Consider the following 15834-nt stretch of genomic DNA (forward strand, 5'->3'; position numbering starts at 1 on the left):
CCAACCGCTCTGCCCGGACTCAGGACCAGGTAGGCGCTTGCCCTCAAACCCCACATCCAGCCTCTCGCATGCTCAGCAGACAGATCATGAAGTTGCAGCACGGCTGCACCAGGCCCCCCATCTTGGCGTCGCAAGCCCGGCTAGCTCAGTCGGTAGAGCATGAGAGTATTGATGAACACAACCTAAGTGAAAGCTGGTAAAATAAATATAAATGGCGCCCAAAATAAAGATTCTGAATAAATTGAGTATTGGAGTACCTTAAAATGTATATTTTATTAATACCAATTAAAATAATAGGCCCAACAGTGAAAAATTTGCACAACGCCTTACTAAGAGGTTACAAAACATCTGCCAACCAAAGATGAACTGGTAGGGAGAAAAAATATATATAAGCCAGGCGATGTGTACACTGGCTCACTCAGAGGGTGAGTTAGGAAATAACAGGGATAGAATATAGGAGGGAGACAGATGCTGGGTCTCTTCCCCTCAATACGTCCCTGTATCCTAACTATAAACAAAACCCTCTCTGACTGCCCCTAGATGGCCCTCAGACCTATCCGTTGACTGCCCAGCTTCGTCAGAAGCAATGAAAGACCAGTCACTCGCTAGGGCAGGCAGACAAGAGAAAAAAGTAATAGTAATAAATAGAAAAACGTCCCTACGCGTTTCAATGACGGATGCCAGATCTTCAGGGGACCAAAATAGTGCCAGGATCGCAGGCAAACAACAACAAGACAGTGTATGCTTGTTACAGCCTAAGTCATAGGTTATGGCAGTTAATAAGACAATCCATACAGTACATCCGGATATACTTAGCTTGCCAAAGTAGTTAACCTGCGTCCTCGGTCCGCACCTCTCCTGCGTATGGCAGTGGGAGCGGGTGACTAGCGCTGGCGTCCTTTTTAAACCTCGCGCGTCGCATAGGCCCCCCCCCCCCCGCAGAACATGATCAATCACGTGACGCATGACGTATACCGTTGCGTCACTGTCAGGAGTCACATGATCGGATGCGGCGGAGAAACCATCCCTTCTATTGCGGCCGTATCTCCTTGGTGTCTGAAAGATCAGACAGTATAGGGGAGGGGTAGGGGGCGGATGCCAAGGTATGCTCCTAGCGATGTGTGGATTAGTCTAGTTCCACTCGCCACTAGTAACCTTGTATCACGGCTAAAATAGCCTAATGGAGGTGCGTCTCTCCGTATAGTCACAGGAGGAGCTACCTAGGATATTTAATGGCAGATTAAAAGGACAAACTGCTGAATAGGTATATATCAAGTAGTGGGGATGATACATACCAAACAGTGTTTATGAACACCCCACACAAAATGTCAGGGCACATAAGGAGGGGGAAGAAGTAGGAGGGAGGGGGAACGCTGTAAAATAGAAGACATCATGAACTCAGGTAGCCCAGATTGACACCCTAAGTAAAGGGCTGAAGTATATGACCCAACTTAAAATAAGGTCCAATGAGGCTAAAGTTGAATCGAGACTGCAGACAATATAATAGTATATATAGCCTGCACACATGGGGCATACTGTAGTCCATACCAAGGGTGAATGACGAGTGTATTACTCCTGTCAAAAAGAAGATTCATTCCTATCAGGTACGGAACTGCAGCTGAGTATACTGTGTGGATAAATACATCCCAATATCAATGAATGAATCTAGAAGCTTAAGTCAATGAGTAGATCTTGACTCCTCAATGAAACAGCTAAATGAAAGCTGTTCATTAAGGCCAGTAGGATTGGAAGTCTTAAGCTCAAATATCCACCATGTCTCACGCTGCAATATCCTCCTATCCCAATTACCCCCTCTCTTCAAGGGCGGGATTACTTCGATGCCCATAAAGGTAATACCCCTATAGTTACCATTGTGGCTGATTTCAATATGTTTGGCCAATGGAGTGTCTCTTTTGTGCCTGATGTCTCCAAGGTGTTCCCCCACCCTCCTTCGAAGTTCACGTGTGGTTTTACCCACATATTCCATACCACAATGACATGTGGCTCTATAAATGACTCCTTTGGATCTACAATTTAAAAATCCCTTGATGGAGTAGATCTTGCCAGTTACGTTACTTTGGAATTCACATCCTTTTTTGATGTAGGGGCACGCAACGCAGCCACTGCAGCGAAAGCAACCCGCAGGCGGTTTCAGCCATCCACCTGACCGGTCATTGATCTCGCTGAAGTGGCTGCACACCAGGCGGTCACGTATAGATCGCCCCCTACGATACGTGATATTAGCCGTGGGTGCAACAACATCCCTAATGTCTGAATCAAGCAAAAGGATGTTCCAATGTCTGGATAGCACCTCACGTACCTCTTTTGCGGCCCCATCAAAGGTGCCAATTAGGCGAATCTGTTTTTCCTCCTTGACAATCTTGTTGGGATGCAACAATTCTGTTCGATTTTTTGAGCAGGCCCTCTGATACGCTGTTCTAAGGGTCGAGTCGGGGTAGCCTTTTTCCCTAAATCTTACACGTAAATCATCCGCCTGTTGTTTGAATTCTGTCATTGTGGAACAGTTCCTCCTCATTCGCAAGTACTGTCCGGTAGGAATGCCCCTTTTGAGTGGAAGGGGATGATGACTGTTCCAATTAAGGAGGGCATTAGTAGATGTAGGCTTTCTGTACGTTTTGGTTTGAAGTTCGCCCTGTCTCCCTCTCATTATGACAACATCCAAAAAGGGTAGGGAGTCTTTTTGGGCCTCAGACGTAAACCGTAACCCCACATCATTAATGTTGAGTGTTTCAACAAAATGCTGCAGTTGGCCTGCCTCTCCATTCCACAACAAAAAAATGTCATCGATGAACCTGACCCACGTCCCCACATTGGTGACGACATGGGCCAGTGATTCATCGAATACAACTGTCTCCTCCCACCAGCCCAGGAACAAGTTGGCATACGACGGGGCACAGGGGCTCCCCATCGCCGTGCCCCTGAGCTGGTGGTAGAAGACACCATCAAAGAGGAAATAATTAGATGTCAAAGTGAATTCCAAAAGTTTCATGACAAGATCATTATGGGCATAGTGTTGTCGGCCCCTGGTCAGTAAGAAGGTCTCTGCTGCTCTCATTTCCAGATGATTTGGGATAGAGGAATATAGCGCCTCCACATCAATAGAGGCAAGCCAGGTATCCCCATCGATGCAGACACCTTCCAGTCGACCCAGAAGGTCACTAGTGTCCCTAATGTAAGACGGTAAAGTCTTCACAAAAGGGGCCAAAATGTAGTCCAAGTAAATCCCCACATTTTATCCTAGGCAGTTGACTCCGGCCACTATAGGTCTTCCTTTAAGGGGTGTTGTTCCCTTATGAACCTTCGGAAGACTATAGAAGGTCGGAGTAGTAGGATATTTTTTATACAGGAATTCAAACTCATCCCCTGAGATCAGACCAGATGATTTAGCCTCACCAAGGATAGTTTTCAATGTGGCTTGGTAACCAGCAGTGGGATCATTTCTGAGTCTTTCGTATGTATCAGTGTCCCTCAAAAGGTCAAGGCCGAGCTTTTCATAATCTGGCGTGTCCAGAATAACCACATTACCCCCTTTATCGGAGGATTTAATCGTGATGGCCCTGTCACACGCCAGATGTTCCAAAGCCTTGTATTCTTCTTTAGAGCAGTTGAATCTGGGTTTCTCCAGAGTCATCCGCTCCAAATCCTGTGATACCTGGTTCAGAAACACATCAATGCAGGAGGGATCCCCAGCTGGTGGTATTCTTATACTTCTGTTTTTTAAAGTAGTGAAGGGCCCTTTACCCTCCTGCAAAGTACAGTCACTCAGACTAAACAGCAATTTGACATCCTGTAGAATATCAGATGAAATGCCTAGTTCTCTGCTTTCTCGTCTATTGATCAAGGCATAGTGTTTGTGCCATTTGAGTTTCCTGGCAAACAAACTCAGATCCTTGATCCAGCTGAATAGATTAAAAAAGGATGTTGGCACAAATGACAGCCCTTTGCCAAGGATTGCCATTTCTGCCTGTTCCAATTTAAGTGAGGACAGATTAAATATCTGCCCACACTGTTTTGACTTGGGGTTGTGGGTGATGCAGTCTGGTTGCGGTTTCGCAGGTTGTAAGATATTCCTTGATCTAAAAAACGAACACCACTGTTGTCATAAGAACCACGTGGACCACTATTCTCATAGGCTCACCGTGGCCCTCTACCCTTTCTGCGTCCACGACCTTTCCCACGAATGGGTGGATTACCCTCCTTTTCGCCTTCAGAGGCGTCAGTTTCACTTGAGGAAATGTCGGAATCAAGCCCGTTGTTTTTTGGGTTCCGCGTTCAATAGTAGTATAGACTCTATTTTCTCGGAAGTCTTGCAAGTCCCTATTGAACTGGCGGTGCTTTCTTTCCTTCAAGTAAAACTGAAACCTCTCTAACGTAATCTTGAGTTGTGCCTCCTTATTAACAAAATCTGGTTCTTGTTTTAGTTTATTCGTAACCTCAATCTGTTCCTTTAGCTTGTTATCCAATAGGTTCAGATTGGTCCGTTCTTCCTCCAGCAAGAGTGACATAAACCGTAAGGAGCTTTTTGTTGCCTCCTCCTCCCATTTAGTCATAAGCGCAGAACTTCTGCACCTGTTGGCTGGGGTAAGGGTGATTCTTAATCCCTGGGAACTATCTGATGCTTTAGATAATTTTCCAGGGATTGTATCTCCCACCAAGAACAGATCTGTTCTTTAAAGGTTTTAGCATGAGACTCTTAATCTCAGGGTCTGCCCTTTTTTCCGCAGTGGGTGAGGGGGACCAAACAAATAAAAGAGACTGCTCTGCATTGGCAGGGAATCGAACCCAGGCCTCCCGCATGGCAGGCAAGAATTCTACCACTGAACCACCAATGCCAGGACAGGGCCCCTTCAGCTGCCAACCACTCTGCTCGGACTCAGGACCAGGTAGGCGCTTGCCCTCAAACCCCACATCCAGCCTCTCGCATGCTCAGCAGACAGATCATGAAGTTGCAGCACGGCTGCACCAGGCCCCAAGCTTGGTGTCGCAAGCCCGGTTAGCTCAGTTGGTAGAGCATGAGTCTCTTAATCTCAGGGTTGTGGGTTCAAGCCCCACGTTGGGCGCAGGTTGACTGCCTTTTAGCTAAGCTTACATGCGTCACTCCACCAAACACTGTTGCCTTGTTGCCAAAAGTAGCCATTTAGGCCAAAGAGGAGGAGAACCAAATGCTGCCCTTTTTTCCGCAGTGGGTGAGGGGGACCAAACCAATAAAAGAGACTGCTCTGCATTGGCCGGGAATCGAACCCAGGCCTCCCGCATGGCAGGCGAGAATTCTACCACTGAACCACCAATGCCAGGACAGGGCTGCTTCAGCTACCAACCGCTCTGCTCGGGCTCAGGACCAGGTAGGTGCTTGCCCTCAAACCCCACATCCAGCCTCTCGCATGCTCAGCAGACAGATCATGAAGTTTCAGCAGATGATGCCAGTAGCACATAGGTTAATAAATGACAAGCTCAGAGTCTTGTCTACAAATGCTCGCAGTTTAGGGAATAAGATCAATGAACTTGAGTCTATAATGGCATATGAGACTATAGATTTAGTGGCTGTTACTAAGACATGGTTTAATGGGAGTAATGACTGGGATATAACAATACCAGGGTTCTCTCTATATAGGAAAGACAGAGAAGGCAAGAAAGGGGGAGGGGTGGCCCTGTATGTGAAAGATAGCATAAAATCTAATTTAATACAAGTTAGCGAGAACAATTAAAAGTCAGTTTGGGTTACATTGCAGCTTGATAATTACAGGTGCATATCCATGAAGCAAACATAATTACGCTAAGAGCTTCCATTACTCATTTATGCTCATTTATAGTCGGTATTGTACCACTTTTATCTAGAATGACCCCTTTTCTTAGCTCTATTGTTTATATATATATATATATATATATATATATATATAAATAAATAAAGAAATAACACCGCAGCACATCCGTTTGGTGAAGAAAAAGTGGAATCCTTTATTCACCTGTGCGATGTTTCGGTCCGCTTACTGGGACCATTCTCAAGCAATACAGCATTACAAAAATTGTGAGTATTTATGAGGTCATGACAAATCAGCATACATAAGTGACAATTAACCAAACATATAAAAACAGTATCTTAATACATCTCATAAAGATATAAAAGTGACAAGCCTGGAAGATGACCAAAGTCAGAACCATAAAGCGGTATATTCAAAACTTACAGATGTATTCATTCAGTGATATTACAGTAAGTTACATAAGTGACAATTAACAGTGAATCATCATCACCTGCAAATGTGTGGACGTAACAGGACCGAACGTGGAGTCAGGCTTGCTCAATGGTGGGAGGATACAATGTTGCGACTTACACCGCATGGATACGGCGTCCCGGAACTGCAAATTGCGCATGTCCGTGATGTCACACAAAAGGACACACGTGATCCCTCTGTGAGGCATCACCTGACACGCAGCATAACACGTCACCAAAGAAAGAATGTGCAAGTACATGCGCCGTAACAGAAATTCTGAAAATGAAAAAGTAATTTAAGGAAAGAACACCCTGGGTATCAAGTCGGATGACGTGCTATCCTTGATCATGTTCCGTTACCGCGGACTGGTGGTGACCGCATAAAAATGCTTAAAAAACGCGAGTCCGAATGGATCTTTAGGCTACAAACTATTAGACCAATGGGCTTGAATGTAGAATATAGGCCATGGCTTTTCATATGATTCCCCCAGTTCTGTCCCTGCCGATATAAGTGTTGAAGAATTTGTTCTTTTGTTTTTAATGAATATATTTGGATAGTATATTTTTTATTGTTTCACTTACAGGACCATCATTTGGAAGGGCGTTGCTCAACGGAAGGCGGGATGCTCTTTTGGAAATATGCGGCTCATCCCTTGATCACTGCGTACTCAATCACACATACTAATCACTGTTACATGCGCATTTGTATAGTTACTATGGTGAATTTCCACCCGACAAGGGTTAAATTGTGACGAGCGAAGTGGGAGGGGGATGGCCGCCGCTGTCCCCTCCCCCTTTTTGCCCGCACACGCCGGAGGACAGTGCATCATAAGATAGCACGTCATCCGACTTGATACCCAGGGTGTTCTTTCCTTAAATTACTTTTTCATTTTCAGAATTTCTGTTACGGCGCATGTACTTGCAAATTTTTTCTTTGGTGACGTGTTATGCAGACATTTTTTTTTTTGTAATTGCAGCTTGATAATCTTAAGGTAACTCGTGTAGGTGTGATATATAGACCACCTGGAAAAGTCAAAGAATTTGATGATCCACTAGTTGAGGAAATAGCTAAAATGAGATTGAAAGGGGAAGTTATCATTATGGGAGACTTTAATCTTCCTGATGTAAACTGGAAAATCCAAAATAGCTAGTTCTGCCAGGAGTACAGATATTCTAAACACCCTACTGGGATTATCTCTACAGCAAGTAGTCGAGGAGCCAAATGGGAATTTGGTATCTGATATTACTGTAGGGAAAAGCTTGGGATCTAGTGATCACCAGTCATTGTTGTTTACTATAAGTACAGTGACTAAATCACACCACACAAAATCAAAAGTTTTAGATTTTTAGAAAAACAGACTTTTCTAAAATTAGATTAGTGGTATACGAGTCCCTATCAGATTGGAACATTTTCAAAGGAGTCCAGGAAAAATGGGACTACTTAAAAGTGGCTCTATTGAAGGCAACAGATAATTGCATTAGGCTTGTGAGTAAAAGCAAAAAAAGGAAGAGACCACTGTGGTGCTCAGCAGAAGTGGCCAAAATCATTAAAAACAAAAAGATAGCATTTAGTAATTAGAAAAAAAAAAAACGAGGATGACAGGCAAATTTATAAGATTAAGCAGAGAGAGGCCAAGCAAGTTATAAAAGCTTCTAAAGCACAGGCAGAAGAGAAATTAGCTGTCAGTGAAAAAAGGTGATAAGACATTCTTCAGATACATAAATGAAAAAAGGAAACTAAGACAAGGAATTACCAAATAAAAACAAAAGAAGGAAGGTATATGGAAGAAGATAAAGAACTAGCTGACTACCTCAATGAATACTTCTGTTCAGTTTTTACAAAGGAAAATAAAGGAAAAGGACCTCAGTTAGGAAGGAAGACTAATAAATCTTTTGATGCATGTCTCTTTACAGAGGAAGAGGTTCTAAGTCAGCTGTCTTAAATTAATACAAATAAGTCACAGGGGCCTGATGGGATACACCCAAAGCTATTAAAAGAGCTTAGTGGTGAATTAGCAAAACCATTACCAGATTTATTTAACCAATTACTGGTAACAGGAGTCGTCCCAGAAGATTGGAAATTAGCAAATGTTGTGCCCATCCACAAAAAAGGTAGCAGGGAGGAATCGGGCAACTATAAGCCAGTAAGCCTGACATCAATAGTGGTTAAATTAATGGAAACCATACTTAAGGAAAGGATTGTGAAACATCTAAAATCTCATGGATTGAAAGATGAAAAACAGCATGGGTTTACTTCAGGGAAATCATGTCAAACTAATCTTATAGATTTTTTTGATTGGGTGACTAACATAATAGATGGCGGAGGTGCAGTACACATCGCTTATCTAGACTTTAGTAAGGCTTTTGATACTGTCCCACATAGAAGGCTTATCAATAAATTGCAGTCTTTGTGCTTGGACTCCCATATTGTTGAATGGATTAGGCAGTGGATGAGGGACAAACAACAGAGGGTTGTAGTCAATGGAGTATATTCAGACCATGGTCTTATTACCAGTGGGGTACCTCAGAGATCTGTTCTGGGACTCATGTTGTTTAATATCTTTAACAGCGAAATTGCAGAAGGCCTCGATGGTAAGGTGTGTCTTTTTGCTGATGACACAAAGATTTGTAACCGGGTTGATGTTCCTGGAGGCATACACCAAATGGAAAAGGATTTAGGAAAACTAGAGGAATGGTCAATAATCTGGCAACTAAAATTTTATGTTGATAAGTGCAAGATAATGCATCTGGGGCGTAAAAAGCCAAGAGCAGAATATAAAATCAGTGATACAGTCCTAACCTCAGTATCTGAGGAAAGGGATTTAGGGCTCATTATTTCAGAAGACTTAAAGGTAGGCAGACAATATCATAGAGCAGTAGGAAATGCTAGCAGAATGCTTGGGTGTATAGGGAGAGGCATTACCAGTAGAAAGAGGGAGGTGCTCATGCCGCTCTACAGAGCACTAGTGAGACCTCATTTGGAGAATTGTGCGCTGTACTGGAGACCATATTTCCAGAAGGATATTGATACTTTGGAGAGAGTTCAGAGAAGAGCTACTAAACTAGTACATGGATTGCAGGATAAAACTTACCAGGAAAGATTAAAGGACCTTAACATGTATAGCTTGGAAGAAAGACGAGACAGAGGGGATATGATAGAAACTTTTAAATACATAAATGGAATCAACAAGGTAAAGAGGAAAGAATATTTAAAAGAAGAAAAACTGCTACAAGAGGACATAGTTTTAAATTAGAGGGGCAAAGGTTTAAAAGTGATGCATGGAATAGCCTTCCTGCAGAAGTGGTAGCTGCAAATACAGTGAAGGAGTTTAATCATGCATGGGATAGGCATAAGGCCATCCTTCATATAAGATAGGGCCAGGGGCTATTCATAGTATTCAGTATATTGAGCAGACTAGATGGGCCAAATGGTTCTTATCTGCCGACACATTCTAAGTTTCTATGTTTCTATGAGTCAGCTCTCCGCTGTCTGATTCTCTCCAGTATGCGTCCACTGTAAAAAATAATCCAACAGTTCACCGATGGCTCTGCTCTCTGCTTGTAGTTTTAGCCAGAGCTCTTTCTCAACTGGAGGTGAGTGGTCACAGGTCTGCGGAGAACAAGTGGCTTTAGAGGTCGGACGCCTAGTGTGTAGGGCCTCCTGACGGGCAAATCGAGAGTAGAATATTGACATTTCCACATCTTCCCACTGATCATTGGTAGAAATTGGTTCTTTCTGGGCAGGTAGCCTAGACAAAGCGTCGGCATTGTCATTTGATTTCCCAGTCCGGTACTTAATGGTGAAGTAGAAGTTTGCCAATTTAGAGACCCATCTTTGTTCTAGAGCTCCCAAACGTGCAGTGTTCAAGTGAGCCAGTGGATTGTTGTCGTGTAGACCGTGAAAGGTGTGGCAGCTAGGTAGTCCTTAAATTTCTCAGTTAAAGCCCAGACCAAGGCTAGAAACTCCAGTTTGAACGAGCTGTAGTTATGGTCATTCCGCTCTAATTCTTGTAAAGATCGGCTGACATAGGCAATGACTCTTTCAGTTTCAGCTGGTGTCTGAGATAGTACAGCTCCCAAACCTTCCTTACTTGTGTCAGAATAGAGGCAAAATGGTAGGCTGTAGTCAGGGTAACCCAGGACTGGTGGTTCTGTAAGTTTTTCTTTCAACAGTCGGAAAGCAGCTTCTCTCTCTTCATTCCACTCTACCGGTATTTTAGCATTCTGACAGCCTTTGGGGTGACCTTTCACAAGCTCCTGAATAGGCTCCGCAATCTGATCGAAATGCGGGATAAATCTCTGATAGTAACTTGCAAATCTGAGGAAGCTCTTGACCTCTTTGAATGTCTTGTGGGCTGGCCAGCTTTGTACGACAGCTATCTTGTCGGGGTCCGGTCTCACACCGTCCACACTCACAACATGTCCCAGATATTTCACTTGGGGCTTCAGTAAGTGACACTTTGAAGGTTTCACTTTCAGTCCATGTTGGGTCAAACTGATTAGACAAAATAGACCAGAGATGGCCAAATGGTGAGAGTGGAAAACAGTGTCCACACAATGGAACCAAGAGGTCACACATACAAATAACTCGGTACCAGCTCCCGAGTGAAACAAGCAAAAAACTAAGACCGGAGCTCATAGTACCGTATGTAAAAATATAATTTTTATTATAACATTATTAAAATATGAAAAGAATAAATAGTATGCCGTTAAAAAGTGAAGAGAAGCAGCAAAGAGAACGCCATCATGGCGCTGCACACGTATCAAATAGAGAAACGTAATAATGAACGGTATTGATTGTATGTAGTGCAATGACCAACTATTCAAAGAAAATAAATCATGAATATTGGGTGTGTCAATCAAAAATAATAACTGCATGGCTGGAGATGAAGGGATTGCATGCAAGTGCAGCGGTGACCAAATGGGAGCAATCCACAATAGTAACCAGGTATCAAATAGTACCTATATCCAACGCCGTGTAAGTTAAAGATGACAGAGACTCACCTGGAAAGATCGTGTGCTGTATCAACCAGGATGGCGCTACCCCGACGCGCGTTTCGGCGTGCCTTCGTCTGGGGGTAACACCATCACTGTGAATCGCATATTTTTATGTCCTCTACACCAGTGATGCCCAACCTACGGCCCACGGGCCAAATGCGGCCCGCGAAGCCGTGTCATGCGGCCCGCGCAGTGACCGGACTTTATCAGAGCAGGAAGCGCTGCGAACGACACTTGCCTCTGTGAAATTGAAGAGAAGTGCCGTAATCTCGCACAGGCGCACTGGCAAAGGCATTGAAATGCGCATGCACCGTCTTCCTGGCCTCTGCCAGTGCGCCTGTGCGAGATTACGGCGCTTCTCTTAAATTTCACAGAGGCAAGGCAAGTGCAGTGAATAAATTAGCTAAGAAGCGGCTCTGGGTGGGGTGGGGGATATCTGTGGATGACACTGAGGGGGGATATCTGTTGATGACACTGAGGGGGGGATATCTGTGGATGACACTGAGGGCGGGGTGTATCTGTGGATGACACTGAGGGCGGGGTGTATCTGTGGATGACACTGAGGGGAGGTGTATCTGTGGATGACGCTGAGGAGGTTGTGTATCTGTGGATGACGCTGAGGGGGTTGTGTATCTGTGGATGACACTGAGGGGGGGGGATCTGTGGATGACACCGAGGGGGGGGATCTGTGGATGACACCGAGGGGGGGGATCTGTGGATGACAACGAGGGGGGGGGGGGGATCTGTGGATGACACCGAGGGGGGGGATCTGTGGATGACACCGAGGGGGGGATCTGTGGATGACACCGAGGGGGGATCTGTGGATGACACCGAGGGGGGATCTGTGGATGACACCGAGTGGGGATCTGTGGATGACACCGAGGGGGGATCTGTGGATGACACCGAGGGGGGATCTGTGGATGACACTGAGGGGGGATCTGTGGATGACACTGAGTGGGGATCTGTGGATGACACTGAGTGGGGATCTGTGGATGACACTGAGTGGGGATCTGTGGATGACACTGAGTGGGGATCTGTGGATGACACTGAGTGGGGATCTGTGGATGACACTGAGTGGGGATCTGTGGATGACACTGAGGGGGATCTGTGGATGACATTGAGGGGGATCTGTGGATGACACTGAGGGGGGGTCTGTGGATGACACTGAGGGGGATCTGTGGATGACACTGAGGGGGGATCTGTGGATGCTCACACATGCCCCCTCACAGTAGTTATGCCCAGATATTTCCCCCCTCACAGTAATAATGCCAAGATATGTGCCCTCTTCACAGACGTAATGCTCACACATTCCCCTTCACAGTAGTTATGCCCAGATATGTTCCCCCTCACAGTAATAATGCCAAGATATGTGCCCTCTTTACAGACGAAATGCTCACACATGTCCCCTCACAGTAGTTATGCCCAGATATGTGCCCTCTTCACAGTAGTTATGCCCTGATATGTGCCCTTCTCACAGTAGTTATGCCCTGATATGTGCCCCCTGACAGTAGTTATGCCCAGATATGTGCCCTCTTCACAGTAGTTATGCCCAGATATGTGCCCTCTTCACAGTAGTAATGCTCACACGTGCCCCCTCACAGCGTTTGCATTTCTTTCTGGCAAAGCTACCTGGTTCCAGCCCGCAAAATTTATACCAAGTCTAGAGCAGCCCTCAGACGAAAAATGGTTGGGCACCACTGCTCTACACCAATCAGATGTTAAACAGTAATTGCATATACTTGTCCCCACCTGTGTATGTATGCTGGTGCACGGGGCGCCAGTCAAACCGCGCCCAGCTACCTCCCGACCGGCGTACCGCCTACATGCCCACATCACATGACATGGTCACATGATCGGACAATCGCGGCATGAGGACGCACAGGCAAGAGGCAATGGGTGTGGCGCCGTGCACCGCGCGCACACATTTCAGAGGAGGAGAAGAATAATGACATTCGCCACACTACATGGTAAACATAGATTGGCTATTTGTGTCTGCACAAAATATAAGAAGTGGATATAGTAACAGAAGAATATATATACAATAGTAGCGTAATAAAATGGAGTATCTAACTCCCTTCAATGTTAATTGTACATACGAAACATGATAGTGATAATACAAAATTATAATGATGCATGATGATACATATTATGTGACAATACATAGGTGCATGAACAAATAATAATAATACATATATTGGTATTAATGCAAAATTATAATACATGGTGCTAATACAAAAAATTATGATATTACATAATGATACATGTTATGACAGTGCATGTGTGCATAAACAGTACATGAATGGTAATACATGCAATAGTGCTAGTACGTAATTAAGAATCAATCATATTTGATGATAAAAATGTACCATAAAAATATATATAAAAAAAAATGTGAAATGGGTGCAAATGATAAAAATAACAAATTAAAAATTTAGTGAGGTTTTTATGGGGCAGAGAAAATGATGAGAAAAACAGTGCATGATTTTGATAATAAAAGAAATACCATAATTATTATTGTATATAACACACAAAAAAGGGGGGGGAGGTAAAAAGGGGGAGGGGGGAGTGTAGAATAAAGTGACAGTGTATGATTATAATGATAGGAATAGTACCATGATTGTTATTGTGTATAACACAAGAGGGGGGGGGGGAGAAGAAGGGGGAAGGGGAGGGAAGGGAGAAATGGGGAGGAAGGGGGAGCGAATATAATGAATGAAAAAATATATGTATATATATAAATATACATGAATATTAAGGCTACTTTCACACTTGCGTTCGGGGTTCCGCTTGTGAGCACCGTTTGAAGGCTCTCACAAGCGGCCCCGAACGGATCCGTACAGCCCCAATGCATTCTGAGTGGATGCGGATCCGCTCAGAATGCATCAGTTTGGCACCGTTTGGCCTCCGTTCCGCTCAGCAGGCGGACACCCGAACGCAGATTGCAGCGTTTTTGTGTCCGCCTGGCCGTGCGGAGCCAAACGGATCCGTCCAGACTTACAATGCAAGTCAATAGGGACGGATCCGTTTGACGTTGACACAATATGGTGCAATTTCAAACGGATCCGTCTCCCATTGACTTTCAATGTAAAGTCAGGAGTCCCCTATTAATATACCATCAGATTGGAGTTTTCTCCAATCCGATGGTATATTTTAACTTGAAGTGTCCCCATCACCATAGGAACGCCTCTATGTTAGAATATACCATCGGATTTGAGTAGATCGTGAAACTCAGATCCGACAGTATATTCTAACACAGAGGCGTTCCCATGGTGATGGGGACGCTTCAAGTTAGAATATACTGAGAACTGTGTACATGACTGCCCCCTGCTGCCTGGCAGGTGCTGCCAGGCAGCAGGGGGCAGACCCCCCCCTGTATTTAACTCATTGGTGGCCAGTGCGGCCCCCCTCCCTCCCTCCCAGTATTAAATGTGACCAGTGCGGCCCCCCTCCCTCTATATTTATTGGTGGCCAGTGCGGCCGCCCCTCCCTCCCTCCCCAGTATTAAATGTGACCAGTGCGGCCCCTCTCCCTCTATATTTATTGGTGGCCAGTGCGGCCGCCCCTCCCTCCCTCCCCAGTATTAAATGTGACCAGTGCGGCCCCCCTCCCTCTATATTTATTGGTGGCCAGTGCGGCCCCCCTCCCTCCCTCCCCAGTATTAAATGTGACCAGTGCGGCCCCCCTCCCTCTATATTCATTGGTGGCCAGTGCGGCCCCCCCTCCCCAGTATTAAATGTGACCAGTGCGGCCCCCCTCCCTTTATATTCATTGGTGGCCAGTGCAGATTCCCAGTATTTGTGACCAGTGCGGCCTCCCCTCTCCCCCCCCCTAATTAAAATCACCCCCCCCATCATTGGTGGCAGCGGAGATTTCCGATCGGAGTCCCAGTTTAATTGCTGGGGCTCTGATCGGTTACCATGGCAGCCAAGACGCTATTGCAGTCTTGGCTGCCATGGTTACTTAGCAATAAATAGAAGCATTATACTTACCTGCGAGCTGCGATGTCTGTGACCGGCCGGGCGCTCCTCCTACTGGTAAGTGACAGGTCTGTGCTATAGGCAATGCGCCGCACAGACCTTTCACTTACCAGTAGGAGGACCTCCCGGCCGGTCACAGACATCGCAGCTCGCAGGTAAGTATAATGCTTCTATTTATTGCTAAGTAACCATGGCAGCCAAGACTGCAATAGCGTCTTGGCTGCCATGGTAACCGATCGGAGTCCCAGCAATTAAACTGGGACTCCGATCGGAAATCTCCGCTGCCACCAATGATGGGGAGGGGGGGTGGTTTTAATTAGGGGGGGGAAGAGGGGAGGCCGCACTGGTCACAAATACTGGGAATCCGCACTGGCCACCAATGAATATAGAGGGAGGGGGGCCGCACTGGTCACATTTAATACTGGGGAGGGAGGGAGGGGGGGGCCGCACTGGCCACCAATAAATATAGAGGGAGGGGGGCCGCACTGGTCACATTTAATACTGGGGAGGGAGGGAGGGGGGGCCGCACTGGCCACCAATGAATATAGAGGGAGGGGGGCCGCACTGGTCACATTTAATACAGGGGAGGGAGGGGGTCTGCACCTGATCTCTTACAGGGGGCTATGATTC

At 45.5% G+C, this 15834-nt stretch overlaps 3 non-coding genes across 3 annotated transcripts; 1 reads left to right on the forward strand and 2 right to left on the reverse strand.

The window, feature by feature from the left end:
* Positions 1 to 4782: 4782 nt before the first annotated feature.
* On the reverse strand, positions 4783 to 4853 carry TRNAG-GCC. Its single transcript has one exon. It is a non-coding gene; the product is annotated as a tRNA-Gly (tRNA).
* A 155-nt stretch (positions 4854 to 5008) lies between these two features.
* TRNAK-CUU lies at positions 5009 to 5081 on the forward strand. Its single transcript has one exon. It is a non-coding gene; the product is annotated as a tRNA-Lys (tRNA).
* Positions 5082 to 5241: 160 nt separating this feature from the next.
* On the reverse strand, positions 5242 to 5312 carry TRNAG-GCC. The gene has a single exon. It is a non-coding gene; the product is annotated as a tRNA-Gly (tRNA).
* Between the last annotated feature and the right edge of the window lie 10522 nt (positions 5313 to 15834).

Source organism: Bufo bufo, chromosome 6, assembly GCF_905171765.1.
Source record: "Bufo bufo chromosome 6, aBufBuf1.1, whole genome shotgun sequence".
Lineage (NCBI taxonomy): Eukaryota > Metazoa > Chordata > Amphibia > Anura > Bufonidae > Bufo > Bufo bufo.